This window comes from Ictidomys tridecemlineatus, chromosome 6, assembly GCF_052094955.1.
Source record: "Ictidomys tridecemlineatus isolate mIctTri1 chromosome 6, mIctTri1.hap1, whole genome shotgun sequence".
Lineage (NCBI taxonomy): Eukaryota > Metazoa > Chordata > Mammalia > Rodentia > Sciuridae > Ictidomys > Ictidomys tridecemlineatus.
The window spans coordinates 200231958-200255494 of record NC_135482.1 but is presented as its reverse complement, the minus strand read 5'-3'; the positions used below and the strand labels follow the sequence as shown (position 1 = coordinate 200255494).

Sequence of the window (23537 nt, the reverse complement as noted above, 5' to 3'; positions counted from 1 at the left end):
GGCTGGGGATGTAGCTAAGTGGTAGAAAGATTTCCTACCATGCAGGAGGCCCTAGGACCAACCCCCAGAACCACAAAAGGAAAAAAAAAGAATTTGTATCTTATTTGTGTAATCAAATAGAAAATGAATAATCATTCCTCGTAAGGAAACTTGTTGGACTTAAAACACTTGAGACTCTCAGAATCAAAATACTATCCTTATAGTGTATTGCATACCTAGACCATCATGAACAGTGGTGTCACATCATAAAGCATGTTCACATTAAGCATACCATCAAAACAACAAAAAAGGCTTTATTGACTGTTAATAAGAAAAATGAACATAACCTAGCTTAGGAAATTCTTAACACAACATTAGGATAACATTAGGATAAAATGTAATCATGGCATTTCCCACATGTAATAACTCTAAATACTAATAAATACATTATTTCAAAAGAAAGTCAAATTTCTGAAATCAAAAGCAAACTGATACATTTTTAAATAAGATTTTGAACAGAGGCAAAACAAAGAGTTCTCTCACAAGAATTCCTGACAACATAAAGTATCATGCTCATTAGAAGGCCCATCCCTTTGTATGCAAGGAATAAGAGAACTTTCTGATGAATGTAGAACTTTAATAGGACAAATGGAAATGCTTTCTAAATTTTAAAGAAGAAAAAATCTTTTTTTAAAAAAAGCTTATTTTTAGTAAATATATCTGAATTGCAAAAAAAGCAGCTACTGACTTGTCTCTTACATTTTGTAATGATTTGTATCTCAGAAAATTTCATCTATAGTGGTTTTAAATATCATGAAATATCAATAGTTGACATTAAAAATATCATCCCTCTTCACTTTTAAAACTGATTAGAAATTTTCTTAGAATAATTTAATATGAATTTGGAAGAGGCACTGTGGCATATGTATGTATGTGGAAATACATGACCTTTTAAAAAAATCTTTATTTTTAGTTGTAGTTGGACACAATACCTTTGTTTTATTTACTTATTTTTATGTGGTGTCCAGGATCAAACCCAGGGCCTCACACATGCTAGTCAAGTACTCTACTGCTAAGCCACAACCCAAGCCCCAATACATGCTCTTTTTAAACCATACCTCTCATACTTGAGTCCTGTCAAAGACATCTGTGTGTGTAGTGCTGGGATGGACTCTATGGCCTCTCACATGCCAGGCAAGTGCTCTGCTACTGAGCTGCACATCCTGTCTCCAAAGATAACTTAATAAGTGAAAAATAATTAAAATCATTTGATTATGAGCATTTTCAAACAATAAAATTCTCTCAAAAAAGCCAATTCTCTCAATCAAAAACAAAGTAAGCTAAAAGTAATTTTTAAAATATTCCTTATAAAAAAATAGAAGTCCACAGAATTAAAAATTCTATAAAGGTCTAGAATGTGGTGCAAAGGCAGAGCATTTACCTGGCATGTGTCAGGCCCTGGGTTCAATCCTCAGCACCACAAATAAATAAACAAAATAAATAAATAAAATAAAAAGATCCACTGACAACTAAAAAAAAAAATATTTTAAAAATTCTGAAGAAAACTGAAAGAATATTAATCAAAAATTGAATTGAAAAAACCTAATGCACAGAACTGGAGACCTGGAGGCCATGGGGAATTATATTACAAAATAACTCTAAAATAAGAAAATGAATCAATTAGCATACAAAACCTTGGACTGGTACTTAGAGTTCCCCCACTGGATGGGATCCTGGGATCATCAGGGCTCAAGGCTGACTGTCATCTGCCCTTTAACAAATTCTGATTTTATTTCATGATCTATAGAGAAAATAAAAAGAGAGAAAGATGACTTTTCTAAAGTTATTTTATGGTATATCGAATTCTGATACAGTCACGATAATTCATCCAATGCAGGATGTCAGTGTTTACACAACGGACATTATTTGTGCACCATGACAAATATATGGCCAATTAGCACAGTAGCAAGGGAGCTGCTCATCCTAGACTAGCAGAGACAGAGTCTGGAGGAGGTGGAGGGAATGTCAGAAGGAGGAGGGAGCCTGGAAGATGGGTGGGGTCTGGAGAAGAGGCAGGGTCTTAAAGAGGAGGATTGGGCTGGATTTATGGCTCCATGGTAGAGGGCTTGCCTAGAATGTGTGGGGCAATAGGTTCAAACCTTAGCACCACATAAAAATACATAAACAAAATAAAGGCATTGTGTCCACATGCAATAAAAAAAAATTAAAAAGAGGAGGGTGAGGTCTGGAGGAGGGGCAGGACAGGAAGAAGGGAAAGATCTGGAGGAGAAACAGGGTCTGAAGGAGAAATATAATGAGCCACAAGGGTGCAGGTCCTGGCAGCTGGGTGAGACCTGAGGGACAGGCCCTAGAACATGAGTAGGATGTAGAGAGACAGGGTAGGAAGGAGGGGGAAGGTGGTTCAGGAGGACAGGCAGGGCGAAAGAATATGGGTGGGGTCTGGAGAAGAGGCAGGGTCTGGAGGGGGAGGCCTTAGCAAGAGGGTTCTGGAGGGATGGTTTCTTACTAATTAAACTCTCCACCAAAAGAAAAATGTGTGGCAGTGGTAGCTCAGTGGTAGAATGCTTGCCTAGCATGTGTGAGGCACTGGGTGTGATCCTCAACACCACATAAAAATAAATAAAATAAATGCATTGTGCCCTTCTACAATTAAAAAAAATTGAACAAAACTAAGCAAAGATTACAGAAAAAAAGGTGGTTCATTATTAAAAATACAGGGGATGTATTTTTAATGAATTCTGGCTTTGTTTGAAGTAATATATTTAAACCTAAGCGGCTCAGAAGGATGAGGCATAAGGATCTTGAGTTCAAAACCATTCTCGACAAAAGCAAGGCACTAAACAACTCAGTGAAACCCTATCTATAATGCAAAATAGGGTTGCCCCACACCAGGCATCTCCCTCAGTCTGCTGACACCCCAGGTGTCCCTAGAGACACAACCCAAAAGGCTCCCCACACCAGGAGTCTTCCTCAGACAACTCTGAAGAGAGGGGAACCCCGGGTGTCACTAGAGATGTGACCCAAGAGAGTCCCCACACTGGTGTCTCCTCCAGACCTCTCTGAGGAGAAGGGAACCCCAGGCCTACTTAGAGACATGACCTGTGAGGGTCCCCAACCCTGGCATCTCCCTCAGGAAATCCTGGAAACCCTAGAAACATGCCACATGAGGGTCCCCAAGACGGGTGTCCCCCTCAGGCTGCACTGAGGACAAAGAAACCCCAGGCATTCCTAGAGCCAAGACTCACGAAGCCTCTAAGCCAAGAGTCCGCTGAGGCTGCTCTGAGGAGAAGATAGTTCCGGGAGTCCGGGGAGGCATGACCCACGAGGGTCCCCAACCTGGGTGTCTTTCTCAATCTGCTCTGAGAATGGAGCTCTGCCCCTCTCTGTGGAGTGACCCAACACTCCAGTGAACTGGGGCTATCCCTGGTTGATCCTGAGTGGGAAGCCAGCTCTCCTCGCTCTCAGGGAGGAAGCATTAAAGATGGCGGCTAGGCCCTGCCCCTTCTTGACCACACCCCTTTGGCCATGTGCACGTGCTCCAGGAGGGAGCTGCTCATGACTCAGAGGCGGGGCCTCTTCCAACTCCCTGGTGAATGTCAGTGCCTTCTTCCACTGAATAAAATCTATTCCCCCTGCTGTAACTAGGTCTGGCTGTGGCACCATGAGTAGTGGAATCTCAGGAGAGGAGAAATGGAGTCCAGGAGACCCCCTCCCTGCACTCCACCAGGCCAAGGGCTGCAGCAGCCTGAGACAGGTGGGCAGAGGCACAGAGGGAGGCTTCCACAGAGAGTCTAGACACTCACTCAGGCGCCCAACGGCAGAGACCACCTCAAAGGCTTCCGGGACATGTAGTCTTTGAGACAGAGTGACTTAGCCAGGGTCGGCCCCATTTTAGAATCAGGAATTTTAAGAAAAATCTGTTAATTCCCAGCCCAGGGTGACCACTGTAGGAGGGTAGAAGAACCTGAGCTCAGACCAAATTTCCAGTATCCTCTGAGATCATTCTAGGTCATTCAGTCTGTCCTGTCTGTCCAGCTATCACCATAGATGCCTCAGGGAGCTGCAGGCTACACAGATTCAGGGTTCTCAGGGATTCTAGACAGTGTAGTCTGGTGCTCTGCCCACACCGTCTTTGCCCTTCAGGACCATGGAAGCTGTGTGCCAAGTGCTGGTGCAAGCACCCTGGAGGACCCTGACAGTGAACTCTGGTTTTCTACCCATGCAGCCCTCACCACAGAAGCCAGAGGCTACAAGTAGCACATTTACCCTCATACTCCCAGGATTCTGGGTAGTGGAGTCTTGTATTCTACAATGCAGCTCAGCTGCAGAGGTCTCTGTGAGCTGAAGGCTACTCAGGCACCCCTAGTGATTCTGAACAGTGTAGTCTGGCATTCTGAACATTCAACCTTAACTCCAGAAGTCCATGGGGGCTTCAAGTAGCACATTCACCCTCATACACCCACCCAGAATTCTGGGCAGTGTAATCCACTCTTCTACAATGAAGCCCCCATCCCCTGCAGCAGTCTCTAGAAATTGTAGGCTACACAGTCATTCAGGCATCCCTAGGGATTATGGACAGTTTAGTCTGGTGTTCTGCCAATGCAGCCATCACTGCAGTGAATACTGGCAGATGCAAGCCCCCAAAGATCATGGTACTATGTTCAACTGTACAGTGACTACTTAGAGCTCAGAGCCCTCAGGGAATTCTGAGTATTGTAGTCATTTCTACTCAGTCAGCCCTGATCACAGAGGTCTCTGAGACCTGTGGGCCATTGATTATTCTGGAATGTGCAGTCCATCCTACCTAAGTGGACTTCACCATCAAAGCTCTTAGATCTGTGTAGCACAAGCCTGCCTAGACAACCCTGGAAGTCTGTGTGGTGCAATACAAAGCTTGATCCAGCAGTACTCAAAAGGTAGATGTCTGGGAGCTGCAGGCCCCCAGGGATTCTGGGTAGCATAGTCTTGCCTTCTGCCTCCATAGCCCTCACTGTGGAAGCCTCTGAGAGGTCCAGGCCACATGGACATGGGTACCTCAAAGAATTCTAGGTAGTATAGTTCAGCTCCCTACCCTGCAGTCCTCACTATTGCAGATCCTGGGAAATGTGATCCCCCACTGAGGATTCTGGATAAGGTAGTCCAGTGTTTTGCCTACATGCCCCTACTGCAAGGGCCATGAGAACTGAAGGCCACATGCTTCCCTTGGTACTGAAGACCTCACTGTGGAAGCCTCCTGGAATTGCAGGCAGCACACTCACCAGTGTGTCCCCAGGAATTGTAGGTAGTGTAGTCTGACCTGCATAATGCACAGCTCTCACTTGGGAGGCCTGTGGGAGTTGCAGGCTTCATACTCACCTGGGCAACACACCTCACCAAGTATTCTGGATATTTTAGTTAAGCTCTCAGTCCAATAGTCCTTACAACAGAGGATCCTGAGAGCCACTGGCACCGAGATTTGTGGGTAATATAGTCCTGTGTTTTTCCTACTCACTGCAGAAAATTCTGAAACTCAAATTCCCACTTAGGATTATGAGTAATGCAGTTCAATACTTTGCCCACTCACCACAGAGGATTCTGGGAGCTGCAGTCCTGACAATTCTGGATAATGCAGTCTAGGGTTTGCCTGCACAGTCCTGCTGAGAATCACAGGAGCTGAAGACCCCATGCTTTCCCTGGTACCCTGGAGATTCTAGGTAGTGTGCTCTAACAATACAACTGTCACCACAGAAACCTATGGGACTTACAGGGTCAGGGTATATAGGCATCCCCAGAAGTTCTGAGCATTGAAGTCTGGTATTCTGCCCTTGCAATTCTCACCCCAGAGGCTCTTGTGCAGAGCAGGCACCCAAAAGTAATTGGTAGCATACTTTGATATTTTGTTAATTCAGCCTTCTCTGTAGAAGTCTCAGCAAGCTGCAGGTCCCCAAGAATTATGAATAGTACAGGCTGTCATTTGACCTATACTGCCCTCACTTCAGAAGGCTCCGGTTACTGCAATGAGGATTCTGTAGTTACCCAGGATTCAGGGTAGTGCAATCCATCATAATCTTTACATCTCTCACCCTAGAGGCTCCTGAGAGTTTCTTACTACATTTTCATGAGCCCTTACCCTCAGGCCCCAGTGAGACTCCAGGCACTGGGCCCTCCCTGCACCACCTTGAGGGAACATTTGTGTCCTTATACACTTAAGCCACACAAAATACATTGACATATCATGATAATGAGCAGCCAAAGCCTCAGTAAGAAACTCTGTTGTTGTTGTGGGGCTGGGGATGTGGCTCAAGCAGTAGCGCACTCGCCTGGCATGCACTGGGGTGCTGGGTTTGATCCTCAGCACCACATAAAAATAAATAAAGATGTTATGCCCACCAAAAACTAAATAATAAATATTAAAAAAAGAAATACTGTTGTAAAATAAGTTCTGCTAAAATATTACCTGAGAAAGTTAAGAACATGGCAGAACTTACTTCTCAGCACACAAGGCAGTGCACAGGAAGATTCTTCCTCATGTTTTCCTCACATGGACCTCAGTCATCCTGAATCCATAGTCTCCATGGGTAGGTGCCAATGATAAGGAAGCTCTTGACTTCACCTTAGATATATCCACCAGGCATCCCCAGGCCATGGTATCTTTCTAGGTGTGTCCCCAGGATTTAAAAAAATAAAATAAAATTGGTCTACGCCTTAGATAGAGCCCATAGGAGTCCCTAGATGTGGCATCTCTCAGGTGGGTCCCCATGAGAAGAAAGTTTGATTAGAGCACAGAACACAGCACCCAAAAACAATTGATCAGAGAAGCCACTGTAGACAGTGCTGGATGCTGGGTGTTCACTGTTCAGAGCTGCACCACCTTGTGCTAGGCACAGTGAAGCTCTAAAATTCATACTTCTGACTATCCCAGGTCATAATTTTAGAAATCAAAAAGAAATAGAGCCTATCATCCGATGTCTTGATCAGAATGAATGGAGATAGCAAGCAGCAAAATACATAGCCCATAGACAAAATTCCATTGATTTCAGCAATCATGTAGAAGAAACAGTGAAATTTATAAACTGGAATAAGAAAAATTTTAAAACCATTAATATTTCAAATAGAGACCACAAATTTGAAGTACTTTCATGTAAGTCTTAAAGTACAATCATTCTTTCAGAAATTCTTGAATTGTTTAGAAAGAAATCAAATGAAATATAAATAAATACAGATATACTTTGTTCAGGTCTCAATATAATTAAGATGAAATTATCTCAAACCTGATCTGAAGATTCAGTGCATTCCAGAAATTCCCAAAAAGCTGTTTTTAAACCTAGACTAGACAGCACTGACTGCAAAAGGACACACTTCAAGAAGCCACACATACGCATGCTGGAACCTATCAAAATACTCTCTAGACTTGCATTTAAAATGGGAAACTGTAAAACTCTAGAAGATGTGCATGACCACATGTTTCATGATAAGGTTCTAAATACAGCCCCCCCCCCAAAAAAAATCCATGAAAGCTGGGGATGTGGCTCAGTGGTTAAGCACCCCTGGGTTCAATCCTTGCTACCAAACAAACAAATAATAACAACAAAAAATACATGAAAGAAAAACCTGATAATGTAGAATGTATTAAACTGCTCTGTTAAAAAAAATCATATTAATGAAATAAAAAGACAAGTCAAATACTGGGAAAAACGTTGAAAAGTATATGTCTAAAACAAACTTGTGTACAAAATATAGAACACACTCAACATTAACACAACATAATTGGTAAAGATCAGAACAGACAATGCACAAGAAAGATACAAGATGACAAAGAAGCATAGAAATGACTCTTAGTATCAACTGTCATGAGGAAAGCACAAACTAAGACCCCAAGGTGCACTGCACAACTACTAAGCTGCTAAAGGTCTTTACTAAGTGCAGTATCAACCATGAGGATGATGAGCAGCCACAATAACTCTTATGCATTGATGGTACAACACACAACAGCTCACCACTATCAAAAAAAATGGCCATTTTCCTCAAAGTTAGACATGGTGTCACCACATGGTCCAAAAAAGATAGGCAACTGCCTCAAAAATATATATCTAGATAACAGCAGGCAATTACATATAGTAGTTCTATTCACTATGTCCCAATACCTTAAGCAATCAGGATATGCTTCAATGGGTGAACAAATAGCATAACTGCTATGAATCTATGCCATGGAGGCCCTGATGTCTCTGAGCTCCCCTAGGTCTCTACTCTGGTCTGGAACCTGGACTGCCCTTACCTTTGCATACCTCACAGAGGGAAAAGTGAATTCTGAATAGAAAAACCTGTATATGCAACTGATAAACTCAGGCTCAGTATGCAGTTGCTGCCTATGGAAAGAGATTTCAAAGTTATGGATGTGGGTGGTAAACTCAGAAAAAAAATGCAAGCACAACAACCCAGGCCTGCATCTTTGTCCATCCATAGGAGCTACCAGGGATAAAACAGACAAACATGGAGGCAACTCCAGGATCCCCAAAGAACCACATCTAGGGGAGAACCTGGAGGTGGCTGCCATTAGGGTCCATATGACCCACCTCTGATTAGCTTAGAGGACATTATGCTATAGCTCCATATCCCCATCCCAATTTTTAATTTTATCTCTTTTCCACTGGTAGCAAATGCATCCTGAGCTTGGATTCTGTTGATTGATTAGCTTGTTTAGTGTTGTAGAGAGAGCTGTGCCACTACCTAGTCCTGATGCACAACCTCTGAAATTCACTGTTCTGGTTATTCAACATATGTTTGCATATTTTAGCTAAAATAGAGCCCATCATCCCATGTTTTGATCTAAAAGGATGGTGCTATGGTTTGAATATTTTCCACCCATATTTTATGTCCCCAAAGCCCTGGATCCCAGAAAGTCCAGGGCTGAACAAACCACCCCTCATATTCTCTGTCAGCTCCCCTCTTGCCATCCAAACCTTGGAACAGTCAAAATATCTCTTTTAATCTCAGCAGGGAGAGTCCCTCAGGAGTGTACAGAAGATGATACTCCACTTGGCCATGGTGTCTCACCTATGCCCACCGGGCCTGGCTAGCCCTTTGAGAGAGTGAGTATAGAACAAGCTTGGGGTAATCCAAGACAAAGTCAGATAGGTGGAAAATAAAGGGGCTGGTGGTCAGTTTACTGAGAGTAGACACCTTTCCCCATAGGGGCTGAGCACAGAAAATAAGGAGGGGCTTCCTGCCTCCATCCAGATGACCTCTGGACACTGCACAGGTACCCCTTCCCAGGAGGTCCTGTCCTAGTCAAGAGTCAACTGCAGGGTGGTGCCTGACTCTAATCCCAGCAGTTTAGGAGGCTGAGGCAAGAAGATTGCAAGTTCAAAGTCAGCCTCAGCAATTTAGCAAGGCCCTAAGCAACTCTGTGACATCATGTCTCTAAATAAAATATTTTAAAAGGCTGAGGTTGTGACTCAGTGGTTAAGTACCTCTGGGTTCAATTACTGGTCCAAAAAAAAGATAAATTAAATAATATAGAATATTATATTATATTATTATATATTATATTATTATTATAATATATAGTATAATATAGTACAATATAGAATATTATATTATTATAATATTCTATATTATACTATATAGTATAATACAGAATATTATATTATTATTATTGATATAATACTAATATTAAACCCTACAGGGAAGCTATCATAATACTTTTAGATGCTACTTTATGGGTATCATATTAATATTAAAGGCCACAGAGCAACCACCTTGTCGGTTTTAGAAGCTATAGTTTGTGTGTGTGTGTGTGTGTGTGTGTGTGTTTATAGTATTCATTTTAGATGCTGTAAAATAGACAGCATTTTAATATTAAAAGCCACATGGTACCTATATATTAATTTTTAATGCCATAGTATGCATATCATATTAATATTAAGGCTACAAGGTAAGATATTATTTTAGTTTTTAATGCTATTGTATGGATATCTTATTAAAAATAAAGCCAAAGGGAAGCTATTATGTCACTTTTGGATGCTACAAATAGATGTCATATTGGTGTTTAAGGCCACAGAGCAGCTACTCTATTAATTTTAGATTCTATACTATGGATCTCTTATAAGTATGAGGGACAAAAAATGCAGCTATTTTAATAGTTTTAGATGCTATATGTGGATATCATATTAATACCTTAGGCACATTGCCAGCTATTATATTAGTATTAGATGCTATAATATGAATATTGTATTAATATTAAAAGCCACAGGAGAATGATTATATAAGGCCATAGGGAAGCTATTACATTAGTTAGAGAGGCTACATTGAGGCTATAATATTAAATCCCAGGGCAACTAATATCAATTTTTGACGCTATTATATGGATAATATGTAAGTCATGGGAAACTATTAGTTTTATACACATTATATAGCTATTAATGTTAAAGGCAACAGGCAGCTATTCTATCAGTTTTACATGCTATAATATGCACATTATATTTGTATTAAAGGCCACAGTATGGGCTGCGGTTGTAGCTTCGTGGTAGAGCACTTGGCTAGCATGTGAGAGGCACTAGGTTCAAATCTCAGCATTGCATATAAATAAATGAAATTTTAAAAGGTCCATCAAAACTAAAAAAAAAAGATGTAAAAAATGCCATAGTACAGTCATTTTGTCAGTGTTAAATATATTAATATGGATAAGTTGTCAAGATTAAAGGGAATAGGAAAGATATGATATCAGCTTTAAAATACTATCATCATTAAACACCACATAGGACAGCTCTTATATCAGTTTTAAAAGCTCTTATAGATATCATATTAATATTATAGGCCACAAAGCAAATATTATGTCACTTTTAAGTGTTATAGAATGTATACTAGTATTAAAGGACACAGGGCAGCTGTGCTATCAGTTTCAGTTGCTATAGTAAGGATATTATATTAATATTAAAAGTCACAAGGAGGTAATTTCTCAATTTTTGATGCTACATTAAAAGTATTAAAGCCACAGGACAGGGCTGTGGTTGTAGCTCAGTGGTACAGTGCTTGCCTAGCACATGTGAGGCACTGGGTTCGATCCTCGACACCACATAAAAATAAACAGATAAAATAAAGGTATTGTGTCCATCTACAAAAGTAAATAAAAACAACTAACACAAAAATTTTTTTAAAGTCACAGGGCAGCTATTATATTGGGTTTATAGGTCACTATATGAATATTATACTACTATTAAAGACCAAGGGCAGCTACTATATTAGTTATAAATATCATAGCATGAATAGTATATTAATATTTAAGGCCACATGAAAGATAGTATATTGCTTTTAGATGCTAGATATGGATATCATATTATTATTAAAAGCCGCAAGAGGGGCTGTTGTTGTGACTCGGTAGTAGAACACTTGCCTATGTGAGGCACTGGGTTTGAACCTCAGCATCACATAAAAAAACAAACAAATAAAATGAAGGCATTGGGTCCATCTATAACTAAAAAAAAATTTTTAAAGCCACAAGATATATTACATCAGTTTTTTAGATGTTATTTAATAAATATCATATTAGTACTAAGAGCACTGGGCACATATATTAGTTTTAGATGTTATAATATAGATATACTATTAATACTAAGAGCCACAGGGTAGCTATATTAGTTTTAGATGCTATAATATGAATATTGTATTAATATTAAAGGCTACAGGGCTGTTATTATATTACTTTTAGGTTTACAGGATGGATATAATATTAACATTAAATTCCACATTTCAGCTAATATATCAGTTTTAGATGCCATAATATGGATATCATATTAGTTATAAAGTTCACAGAGGAGCTATTATATCAGTTACAATTCCATAGTATAGATGACATATTAGTATTAAAAGGGCACAAGGCAGCTCTTATTTCAGTTTTAACACTAATATTACATGCACACTATGGCATACCAAACTGATATGATCACTGCCTTTTGGCCTTTAATATTAATATCCATGCAGTGGCCTATAAAACCAATATAAAAGCTGCCCTGTGACCACATTATGATATTACATTAATATTAAAGGCAACATGACAGCTACTATATGAGTTTTAGTTGCTGTACTATGGATATTATAGTAGTATTATTACAGTGGTCCACTTTATACTTTGAATATAGCCCTTTCTGCTCTGCCACTATAAGGTCCTTGCTTAGCATCTGGATGGATATCTTAAATGACAGCTGCCATTTTAAGGAAAAAGTTTCACTTTCCCATGCAAGACCCTTTCTGAGAAAGGCTCATCACTCCCCCATACCAACCCAAACCTTAACCTTTAGTATTAGAATCCTCCGGGCTCTGAATCCTGTACCTGCCCTATAAAAATCCCAGAATTCAAGCCTGTTTTGCCTCTTTCCTACAGACATATGGCCATTATTTGTCAGCTCTGACAAACTCTGGAATGTATCTCTGCCTGGTCTTCATCTTTCATTTCTCGATTACCTATCTCTTGTTCCTTGCTTTCCCTTCATCCACTGTAACTATCTTTTAATATAGTAGAATATTTTTATTGATTTTTTTAAAATAAATGACTAATATAGTAGAATATTGAAATTGAAAGCAGTTGGTTTTTTTTAAATTCTTTTGGTTTGGGTTGTAGATGGATACAATACCTATTATCTTATTTATTTTATGTGTTAGGAAAGTATTCTAGCACTGAGCCAAAACTACCACCTCCCCTACCAACTTATTTTTTAAAAGGACATATTTCTTGGGGCTGAGGTTGTGGCTCAATGGTAGAGCACTTGATATATATATATTTCTTTATTTCTCTCTCTGCTCCTCCCTAATCTCTCCCCTCCCTAATCTCAGGAGAAACAGGATTACCTTTCCCATTTAGGAAGATTTCTCTGTCCTTAAGTACACATCCACCTTAGGAATTAAGTCATACAGAATTTGGGGATGGTACAAGAAGATCTCAGAAATTACTATCTCTGAAATTAACAAGTAAATTACAATTCCAGACAGAGAACACATGCAATGTAGCTTTTGAATAATCTCTTTAAAAGGCCTCTGTTCCTGATGGGCAGAATCATAGACTTTGGGACAGGAGTCCCCTGTGTTTCTCCTTTGCTATCAAAGCAATAAACCTTCTTTTTCCTTTTTCTCAAAACTGTACACTCATTATAGGATTGACATTGAGGATAAGAACTGACTTGTGGAAACAGTATTAAAGACCAGAGTGCAGGCTTATATTAGTTTTGGATACTACAGTATTGATATAATAATACCATTAAAGGTTATATGGTAGCTATTAAATTAATTCTAGATGCTATTTATGAATATTACATTAGCATAAAAAGTCAAAGGGCCACTATTATATTATTTCTAGGCAGTATTGTTTTAGTAAGCTTTTTTTTTTGTCACTGTGTCTAAAATTTGGAACAAGAACAATTTTAGAGAATAAAAATTTTTATTTGGCACTCACAGTTTCCAAAGTCTCCATTCACAGAAAGTGGATTCATGTCTCTGGGCCTGAAGTGAGACAGAACACCATCACCTCACCCAAGGGTGTGGAGGAGGAGAGCGGGTCAGGACATGCCAAACAGGAAACAGGAAAGAGAGACCAGGGAAAAAATATATTCCCAAAGGAATACCTCCAGTGTTCCTCCAACCACACTTTACCTACCTACAATTATTAAGTTTTTCTTATGGGTGAATTAACATGTTGATCAGTTTAAGGCTGTCACTATCCAATCATTTCACCTGAAAACTTTCTTGCATTTTCTCCCACATGAGTTTTCATATCTAAACCATAGTATTCTGACCCTGGCCCAGAAAAGCTCAGGTCCACTCACAATGCAAAATATTTGAGTCCATTTCCAAAAAACAATATATTCTCATATTCTCATTCTCTCCCTCCCTCCCCTCCCTCCCTCCCTTCTCTCTCTCTCTCTCTCTCTCTCTCTCTCTCTCTCTCTCTCTCTCTCTCTCCTTTTATTACCAGGGGTCAAACCCAGGGCTTTGTGGATGCAAGGCAGATACTTTGCCACTGAGCTACATCCCAGCCCAAGAGTCCAGCATACTCAAAAGGCCAAGTCCAAAGTCTCTTCTGAGATTCAAGACAAATTCTCTGCAATGAGCTGCCAGGGACCAAAAGGGAGTTCTCCTTCAAAGAATAGCCTGACAGTGCCAGGGACCAAAAGGGAGTTCTCCTTCAAAGAATAGCCTGACAGTTACAAGAAACAGCCCCCTAGGAGACATCTCGCCTGGGAGACACCCTGCAGCCATCCATCTCCCTGAGACATCCTGCGGCCATCTGTCTCCCTGAGACATCCTGCGCTATCTCGCCTTGTGAAGACTTCTAGCAACTGCTGATAAGAGAGCTCCCCCCATCCCCAGCCCATAAATACCCCTGTGTGAACAATAAAAGTTTGCAGCTTGATCAGAACTTTTGTCTTGCTGTCACCCTTCGTGTCTCTTGTCCCTTCATTCCTCCCCATCTAGGTTCGCTGCCCACGTTGATGTGTCCTGCCGGTCGGGGCAATGAGCTCCCATAAAAAGCAAAAGCAAGTTACATAAAAATCAACAAATAACAGCACAGGGTCTTTTAAAGAAGGGGTGATGTCAAGGAGAGATAGATGAGGATGGTGGAAACATAAGGTTAAGAGAATAATTATATAAAATAAGCCCACTGTACTGACTCCCCACATGCTTTCTTTGCCAAAAAAGCAATCTGGGTGCAACCCTGCCTAGCCTGGGGGGACCAGATAGGTCATATTCCTGCTTCTTCCTGCCCTTAGGCACATATGTAGGGAGTCTGGGGTATATAAAAGAGCAAGACACACCCATCCTCACAGACATTCAATTCTGAGCTCCCTTCTCTTTGGAGAAGTCTATCTTCATTTCTTTCTTAAATAAAACTTGGTTTCTATGCTTACCTAAGTATTTCATGGGTGTTTAATCTTCAACATCAGGGAAACAAGGACGTGTTCTTGATATCCAAGACTGGTACCAGTGGGACCAAACAAACACTAACACTCAATTGGGCACACAAAACCTATAGTTCCAAAACCAGCATCTGAGGCACATGGCCTGGTGATGTTCTCTCCAAAAGGGCTTGTGCAGCTCTGCCCTATGGCTTTGCTGGTTGCAACCCACAAGACTCTCTCAGCTTATACATCTGTTTGATTCCCACAGCTTTCCTTGGCAGACTCTCCATGGTACTGGAATCTCTTAATCTTGGAGGTCTCCACTACAGTTCCAGCTGCCTTCTCACTTCATACATCACACTCTCAGAGGCTACCCACAGCAACTAACCATTTTTCTGGCCTCCCTGGTTTTCCTTTGAAATCTCAGTGAAAGCCTCCATAACTCCCTAACTCCAATGTCCCCCAATCAAAAAAAAAAAAAAAAGATAATAGAAAAAGCAACTTGGTTGATGCCAAGTTCTTTTACCATCTCAACCAGTAGGCAAGATTTCTATGACTATGGCTGTAGTATCCTCTGAGTGCTTAGCATGGTGAAACAACTTCCCAACCCCTTTATTCAAGCAGGTGCACAAATGGTCTCAAAGAATTTTTACTTTTATAACCTTGGGCCAGAGATAGGTGAGATCTTTTCAATTCCTAAGATGCCCACAAGCCATCTTTTATATTGTGTCTGGGTAAAGTAATTTAGCATCTCTGCAGTGCTAATGTACTGAACAATAACAACTTCCTTCACCCCAGTTTTACATTTTTCTGGGCAAAGTGAAAATTGTTAAAATCTTTCTGCTCTGCTTTCTGATCTGATCCACAGTAAATTTGACTAAAGGTCACCAGCAATATTCATCTCACTACCTGAATGCTGTGTTGCCTTGAAATTTTCTTTGCCAGATTAATTAGCTCATCACCTCATAGAATGTCTCAGGACACGGGCAAAATGTAGACAACTTCCTAGCAAGAATGTAATATGAATGCCCTCTAGTCGTATTTCAATAGAGTCCTCTTCCTCTGAAACCTTACAACTCCATTCTTTGTTTTTTACAATCCTATTGGCATTTTAGACTTCTGAGAACCCACCAGAATCCCTCATTAAGCTCCACCTGCAACTTACTAAACCTTTTCCAGCTTTATCTCTAAATATTTCAAACTTCCTCTCCCAACAAACCATCTCCAAAGACTACTGAATCATATAGATTATTCATAGCAAAAACCCACTCACTGAATTAGTCAGCTTTTTCACCACTGTGACCAAAAGATCTGAAAAGAAAAATTTTAAAAAGGAAAAGCTTATTTGCTGCTCATGGTTTCAGAGGTCTCACTCCAAAGACACACAACTCAATTGCTCATTTAAAAAAAATTTTTAGTAATCAATGGACTTTTATTTATTTATATGCAGTGCTGAGAATTGAGGAAACAGCAGTGCACCAACAGCTGCAGGATGTGAGATACCAGCAGTCTCAGGCATTACTAGGAGAACATGTGGCATGGCCATTTTGGAAGATGATGTGCCAGTTCTTCACAAAGCAAAAAGTCCAATCTACAACCCAACAGTGTCCCTATAAATCATCTTCTTTTAGAGAAATTCTTTGAAAAAGTATGTCAAAACAAAACTAGTATGTAATTATGAATAGCAGCTCTATGATGCTGATCAGATCATAAATAAGAATGTCCTCCCAGGGCTGGGGATGTGGCTCAAGCGGTAGCGTACTCGCCTGGCATACATGCGGCCCGGATTTGATCCTCAGCACCACATACAAACAAAGATATTGTGTCTGCCGAAAACTAAAAAATAAATATTAAAATTTAAATAAAAAATGTCCTCCCATACCTAAATGCATAACCAACACAGAATATAAAGGAATGAACCTACAGAGAAATAGATAAATTCTACCTGGTACACTAAGTGAAATAAGCCAGGCTGAAGAGGCTACATACTGTATAGTTTATCTTTCATGATATTCTAGAAAAGACAAAATTACAGAGGAAGAGTTGTGCAGGATTATGCCCAGGTGCCTAATAATTTCAATGCAACCATTTAAATATGATCAAAAGTGCATGTACTTTTCTAATGAATCCAACAAATATGAGAGAAATACTCAACTGCATTCTGAAAGCCACTTTATAAGCACATAGGGGCACCAACATTAGGATAAAATGTAATCATGGCATTTACTACATGAAATAACCCTAAATACTAATAAATACATAATTTCAAAAGAAAGTCAAATTTCTGAAATCAAAAGCAAATTGATACATTTTTAAATGATATTTTGAACAGAGGCAAACACTTAAAAGAGGTCTCCCACAAGAATTTTTGACAACATAAAGTATCGTGCTCATTAGAAAGCCCATCCCTTTGTATGCAAGGAATAAGATAACTTTCTAATGAATATAGAACTTTAATAGGACATATGGAAATGCTTTCTAAATTTGAAATGTCATCATCCCTCTTCTCTTTTAAAACTGATTTGAAATTTTCTCAGAATAATTTCATATGAATTTGGAAGAGGCACTTTGGTATATATGTATATGTGTAAATACATGATCTTTTTTTAAAATTTTTTCTTTATTTTTAGTTGTAGTTCAACACAATACCTTTATTTTATTTACATATTTTTATGTGGTGCCGAGGATTAAACCCATGGCCTCACACGTACCAGTCGAGTGCTCTACTGCTGAATCACAACCCCAGCCCCAATACATGATCTTTTGAAACTATATCTCTCATGCTTGAGTCCTGTCAAAGACATATTCTGTGTGTGTGTGGTGCTGGGATGCACTCCATGGCCTCTCACATGCCAGGCAAGTGCTCTGCCACTGAGCTGCACACCCAGTCTCAAACATGTCTTAATAAATCGAAATTAATTAAAATCATTTGATTATGAGCCTTTCCAAACAAAACAATTCTCTCATACAAAACAATTCTCTCAATCAAAAACAAAGTAAGCTAAAATAAATTTTAAAAATATTCCTTATTGGTGTAATCAAATAGAAAATAAATAAAAAATAGAAGTTCACAGAATTAAAAATCCTATACAGGGCTAGAGTTGTGGCGCAAAGGCAGAACATTTGCCTGGCATGTGTTAGGCCCTGGATTCAATCGTCAGCACCACATATAAATAAACAAAATAAATAAATAAAATAAAAAGATCCACTGACAACTAAAAAAATATTTTAAAAAATTCTGTAGAAAACTGAAAGAATATTAATTAAAAATTGAACAGCAAAAACCTATTACACAGAACCAAAGGCCATGGGGAATTACATAGCAAAATAACTCTAAAATAAGAAAAATAAATGAATCAATTAGCATAGAAAAGCTTGGACTGATACTTAGAGTTCTCCCACTGGATGGGATCCTGGGATCATCAGGGCTCAAGGCTGGCTGTCATCTGCCCTTTAACAAATTCTGATTTTATATCAAATGTTCATGATCTATAGAGAATAAAAGAGAGAGAAAGGTGACTTTTCTAAATTTATTTTATGGTATGTCAAATTTTGATACTAGTCAAGATAATTCATCCAATGCAGGATGTCAGTGTTTATACAAAAGATGTTATTTGTGCACCATTACAAATATAATGCCAATTAGCACAGCAGGCAGGGAGCTGCTCATCCTAGACTAGCAGGGGCAGAGTCTGGAGGAGGGGGACAGAAGGTCAGGAGGAGGGGGGGCCTGGAAGATAAGTGGGGTCTGGAGAAGAGTCAAGGTCTTAAAGAGGAGGAGGGTTGGGCTGGGGTTATGGCTCAGTGGTAGAGCACTTGCCTAGCATGTGTGAGGCACTGGGTTCAAACCTAAGCACCACATAAAAATAAACAAACATAATAAAGGCATTGTATCCATGTGCAACAAAAAAAAATTTAAAGAGGAGGGGTGAGGTCTGCAGGAGGGGCAGGACAGGAAGAAGGGAAAGATCTGGAGGAGAAAAAGGGTCTGAAGGAGGGGGGAAATGAGTCACAAGGGGGCAGGTCTTCACAGAGGAGTGGGACCTGAGGAAGGGACAGGCCCTGGAACATGAGTAGGACCTCCAGGAGAGGCAGGGTAGGAAGGAGGGGAAAGAGTGGTTCAGGAGGACAAGCAGGGCCATAGAATATAGGTGGGGCCTAGAGGAGAGGCAGGGTCTGAAAGGGAAGGCCTTAGCAAGAGGGTCCTGGAGGGGTGGCTTCTTGCTAATTAAACTCTCCACCAAAAGAAAAACGTGTGGCTGTGGTAGCTCAATGGTAGAGCACTTGCCTAGCATGTGTGAGGCACTGTTTTTGATCCTCACCACCACATAAAAATAAATATACTGTGCCCTTCTACAACTAAAAAAAAATGAAAAAAAAAACTAAGCAGAGATTAAAGAAAAAGAAAAATGTGGTTCATGAGTTTGGTTCCACAAAAAACATGAGATATATTTTTAATAAATTCTGGCTTTGTTAGAAGTAATATATTTAAACTCAAGCGGCTCAAAAGGCTGAGGTAGAATAATCTCAACTTCAAAACCAGCCTCAGCAAAAGCAAGGCATGAAGCACCTCAGTAAAACCCTGTCTCTATAATACAAAATAGGGCTGGAGATATGGCTCAGCAACAACAACAACAACAACAACAACAAAAAGATAAGTATTGAGTTCAATCCCCAGTACACAAAAATAAAAATTAAAAATTTTTTAAGAGAGAGAGAGATGAGATGAGAGAGAGAGAGAGAGAGAGAGAGAGAGAGAGAATTTTTTAATATTTATTTTGTAGTTTTCAGCGGACACAACACCTTTGTTTGTATGTGGTGCTGAGGATCGAACCCGGGCCGCACGCATGCCAGGCCAGTGCGCTACCGCTTGAGCTACATCCCCAGCCCATAAAAAATTTTTTAAAAATAACATAGTGGGCTGTTAAGATACGTACTTTTCAATTTTTTTCTACTATTTTAACACTGCAAGAAAAAGCAAACCACTTAAACACTAAGAAAAACAACGAAGTGGACTGGAGTCCCCTTCACTTAGGCTGTACATTCCTCCCTTCCTACACATTCCCCCTTCCTCCCTGCTAGGTTCCCTAGAAACCACCCTGGGTCACTATATTAAGATGATGAGGGTCACAGCCTAAGGAAGGGTCACTGCTGCACAGGGAGCCAGGATGAAATTGTGAAGGACAGACTGGGGCTGACAGCCAAGGCTGCCCTCAGCTCTCAGGTCCAGGACAGGGTTTGCTCCTCATGCTTCCCACCATCCCCTCACCGGCTGCCAGGGCTGCCAGAAGCTTCTGAGCCATCTCTCTGAGGCTGTTCTGAGGAAAAGGGAATCACAGGTGTCCCTAGAGACATGACCCATGAGGGTCCCCATGCTACGCCTCTCCTCAAGCTGCTCTGAGCAAAAAACTCCAGGCTTCCCTAAAAATATAACCCATGAGGGTCCCCAAGCCAGGCATCTCTCCCAGGCTACTCAGAGGAGAAGGGAACCCCAGGCATCCAAAGAGACATAAACCAGAGGGTCCACACACCAGGCATCTCCCTGAGGCCACTCTGAGGAGAAGAAAACCCAGGGCCTACATAGAGTTGCGACCCACAAGGCTCCCCACATCTGGCATCTCCCTCAGGCCAATGTGAGGAGAAGGGAGCCCCAGGCATCCCTAAGACATGACTCACAAAAGTCCCTAAGCCAAGAGTCCATGCTGAGGCTGCTCTGAGGAGAAGGGAGCTCTGTGAGCCCCTGGAGGCATGACCCACGAGAATCCCCAACCTGGGTCTCTCTCAATCTGCTCTGAGAAGGGAGTTCTGCCCTTTCATGTGGAGTGATCCAACACTCCCAGGAAAGGGGCTCTCCCAGGTTGGTCCTGAGGGGGAAGCAGGCTCCTCACTTTCAAAAAGGCGGCATTAAAGATGGCGGTGAGGCCCCACCCCTGATTGACCACGCCCCATTTGGCCAAGCACAGCAACCCTGGCAACTGCCCCAGGCAGCTTTGAGGAGAAGGGAACCCAGGGCTACTTAGAGACGTGACCCACAAGGCGGCCCAGGCCTGGCATATCCCTCAGGCTGCTGTAAGGATGAGGCTGCCCCGCAGTGTCCCTAGAATGTGACCCATGAGGGTCCCCAGGCGTCTCCCTCAGGCTGCTCTGAGGAGAATGGAACCCCAGGCATCCCTAGAGACATGACTCACAAAAGTCCCTAAGCAAAGAGTCCACTGAGACTACTCAGAGGAGAAGGGAGTTCCATGAGTCCCTGCAGGCATGACCCATGAGAGTTCCCAACCTGGGTGTCTCTCTCAATCTGCTCTGAGAAGGGAGCTCTGCCCCTCCCTGTGGAGTGACCCAACACTCCGAGGACTGGGGCTCTCCTGGATTGGTCCTGAGGGGGAAGCCAGCTCCCCACTCTCAAGTAGGCAGCCTTAAAGATGGCAGTGAGGCCCCGCCCCTGGTTGGCCACACCCCCTTCGGCCACACACAGCAACCCTGGCAAAACCCCAGGCAGCTCTGAGGAGAAGGGAACCCAGGGCTACTTAGAGACCTGACTCACGAGGCTCCCCAGGCCTGGCATCTCCCTCAGGCTGCTGTAAGGATGAGGGAGCCCCCCAGTGTCCCTAGAATGTGACCCAAAATGGTCCTCACACCAGGCATCTACCTCAGGCTGCTCTGAGGAGAACAGAACCCTGGGCGTCCCTAGAGACATGACCCAAGAGGGTGCCAGCACCAGGCGTCTCCCTCAGGCCACTCTGAGTTGAAGGGAGCCCCAGGCACCTCTAGAGATGTGGCCCACGAGGGTCCCCACACCCAGTGTCTCTCTCAGGCTGCTGAGGAGAAGGAAACCCCAGGCATCCCTAGAGACACAACTCACGAAAGTCCCTAAGCCAAGAATCAATGCTGAGGCTGCTCTGAGGAGAAGGGAGCTCCATGAGCCCCTGGAGGCATGAACCACAAGAGTCCACAACCTGGGTCTCTCTCTCAATCTGCCCTGAGAAGGGAGCTCTTCCACTCCCTGTGGAGTGACCCAACACTCTGAGGACTGGGGCTCACCTGGGTTGGTCCTGAGGGGGAAGTCAGCTCCTCACTCTCAAGGAGGCAGCATTAAAGATGGCGGCAAGGCCCTGCCCCTTACTGACCACGCCTCTTTGGCCATGCGCTGTGCAGGAGCTCCTCCCAGCTCAGAGGCGGGGCCTTTCCTGGCTCCCTGGTGAATGTCAGCACCTTCTTCCACCCTCAGCAGTTACTGAATAAAATATATTCCCACTGCTCTAACTAGGTCTGGCTGTGGCACCTGAGGAGTGGAATCTCAGAAAAGAAGAATTGGAGTCCAGGAGACCCCCTCACTGCACTCCACCAGGCAAAGTGCTGCAGCAGCCTGAGACAGGCAGGCAGAGGCACAGAGGGAGGTACCTTCAGGGAGTTTAGACCCTCAACCCAAGGGCAGAGGCCAGAAACAGACCACCTCAGAGTCTTCTGGGACATGTAGTCTTTGAGATAGAGTGACTTAGCCAGGGACTGCTCCAATTCAAAATCAGGGGTTTTAAGAAAATCTGTTAATTCCCAGCCCAGGGTGATCACTGTAGGAGGATAGAAGAACCTGAGCTCAGACCAAATTCCCAGTAGCCTATGATTGCATTCTAGATCATTCAGTCTGTCCTGCCTGTCGAGCTCTCACCATGGATGCCTCTGGGAGCTTCAGGCTACACAGATTCGGGGTTCTTGGGGTTTCTGGATAGTGTAGTCTGGTGCTCTGCTCACACAGTCTTTGCCCTTCAGGACCATAGAAGCTGTGTGCCATGTGCTGGCCCAGACTCCCTGGAGAACCCTGGCAGTGGACTCTGATGTCCTACGCATGCATTCCTCACCCCAGAAGCCTAGGGGTTGCAAGTAGCACATCCACCCTCATACCACCAGGATTCTGGGTAGTGCAGTCTTGTATTCCACATTGCAGCCCAGCTGCAGAGGTCTCTGTGAGGTGCAGGCTACTCAGGCACCCCTAGTGATTCTGAACAGTGTATCCTAGAATTCTGCACACTCAGCCCTCACTCCAGAAGTCTATGGGGGCTTCAAGTAGCACATTCAACCTCATACCGCCACCCAGGATTCTGGGTACTGTAATCTGGTATTCTACAATGCAGCCCCCACTGCAGAGGTCTCTAGAAATTGCAGGCTACACAGTCACCCAGGCGTCCCTAGGGATTCTAGACAGTGTATTCTGGTGTTCTGCCCATGCAGCATCACTACAGTGGATTCTGGAAGCTGCAAGCCCCCAAGGATCATGGGTATTATAGTCTGGTGCTATGTTCAACTGTACAGTGACTACTTAGAGCTCAGAGCCTCAGGGAATTCTGAGTATTATACTCAGTTCTACTCAGTCAGCTCTGACCACAGAGGTCATTAAGACCTGTGGGCCATTGATTATTCTGGGTGGTGCAATCCATCCTACCTAAGTGGACTTCACCCCCATCATGGCTCTGGGATCTGTGTAGCATAAGCCTACCTAGACACCCCTGAGGAGTCTGTGTAGTGCAATACAAAGTTTGCCCTGGCAGTATTCAAAAGGAAGGTGTCTGGGAGTTGCAGGCCCCCAGGGATTCTGGATAGTATAGTCTTGCCCTCTACCTCCATAGCCCTCACTGTGGAAGCCTCTGAGAGTTCTAGGCCACATGGACACGGGGC

The 23537-nt window shown here is 42.2% G+C and overlaps 1 long non-coding RNA gene across 1 annotated transcript in view; it reads right to left on the bottom strand.

Moving 5' to 3' along the window:
- Positions 1-268: 268 nt before the first annotated feature.
- The window catches only part of LOC144365240 (uncharacterized), a 37693-nt gene continuing 14424 nt past the window's right edge, over positions 269-23537 (bottom strand). Inside the window, exon 3 of the long non-coding RNA XR_013423563.1 lies at positions 269-1780. This is a non-coding gene — a long non-coding RNA (uncharacterized LOC144365240). The remainder of the gene's footprint in view (positions 1781-23537) is intronic.